Here is a 1,444-nt window from a genome sequence, read left to right on the forward strand (position 1 = left end):
AAAAAAAAAACGTTAGCAGCATCGTAAAATGTGCTAGCTTCATGTTACAATGTTTGCAAGCTAAATATTAACATGCTACGTTGTAAAATGTTTTAGCAATGTTTTACAGTATTGGTAAAGTGTTTTAGCATTTTGCTACAATGTTTCATGTTAGCTTCATGTTACAATATGTTAGCAACTGCTAGTAAATTGATAAAACGTTTACAACGTGTTAAATTATGGTAGCGAGTAGGGGTGGAACGATACATGTATTCGTACCGAACCGTCACGCAATGCAACGCTGTTTGATATCCGGCTGCCAGCACAAGAACAGCGAATACCATGAGTTGCGCACTTGAAAACAAAGCCCACTAGACAGTGACCATGTGCTGATTCTGAAGGCGTCTCTCACAGACTGACAAAGGAGTATACTTTAAAGCCTTGTGCACCCAACTGTTTGCGAAATGGAGCTTTGTGCTCGTGTATCCTACCTCTCTCATTCGGCACAAATCCAAATATTCCATAATATTTCCATATTTGTGATGTAATGTACTTGAATGCTAAACTATTATTTATTATGTAAATTATAGGCTTTGTACTTCAGTCACGTTCCAACGGTGACACAGAGGCAGGCGCGCTGGTTTTTGGTTTACCGTATTTTATTTTGATAAAGTACCAACTGTGCTGTCAAGTTAGCAATGCTGGAACTGATGTGTTGTGTGTGTGTGCGCGTGTGCGCCGGCGCGATCACTTCAACTGTTCAACTAATACCAGCAGAATCAACTTTAAACACTTATTGTCTTATTAATAATGCATCACTGTATAAAGGTCTGCTTTTATTTGTGTACACTCACAATTAAAAACAAATAGGATGTCGCTTTTTGCCATTTGAGTTTTCTTTCTGTGAACAAATTAAGCGTGTCACAAAAATGAACTGAAACTCTGCGTATATAGGCTTCGTTACGTGTAGGCATGGGCCGGTATGAGATTTTGACGGTATGATAACCTTAAGCAAAAATATCATGGTATTGTCATTACAGCTCTTAAAATGTGTTATTTTTAAATGACTGGGTAAAAAAAAAACTCAACCTGAGGGATTCCTACACTTTCAGTCTTTGAGGAGACATGAAAAACAAAGCATACCGCAGGAACGGTATAACGGGAAATATTAGTGGTTTTGAAACCGTGAAATTTTCGAATCGCGGTATACCTTGAAACCGGTAATCGGCCCATGCCTAGTTACGTGTCACACAGTTTTTTTTCCCCTTGTTTATCTGTAAACTAAATCAAATATATTTCAATAATTTATTCCTTGTATGTATATATGTATTGCGGATTTTATATATATATAACATAATGTAATAATATTTAATATTTTTACATCTAGGTGGGAAAAAATTTAATTTGTACTGCTGTCTGTTCAAAATAAATGAAAAGAAACTGAGCATAGTAGATTTTTTTTATC

The 1,444-nt window shown here is 36.1% G+C and overlaps 1 protein-coding gene across 6 annotated transcripts in view; it reads left to right on the forward strand.

Moving 5' to 3' along the window:
• The window catches only part of LOC107741496 (protein PRRC2B), a 41,427-nt gene that overhangs the window by 26,246 nt on the left and 13,737 nt on the right, over positions 1 to 1,444 (forward strand). The window lies entirely within an intron of this gene.

This window comes from Sinocyclocheilus rhinocerous, unplaced genomic scaffold (genome assembly GCF_001515625.1).
Source record: "Sinocyclocheilus rhinocerous isolate Xijiao unplaced genomic scaffold, SAMN03320098_v1.1 scaffold134, whole genome shotgun sequence".
NCBI lineage: Eukaryota > Metazoa > Chordata > Actinopteri > Cypriniformes > Cyprinidae > Sinocyclocheilus > Sinocyclocheilus rhinocerous.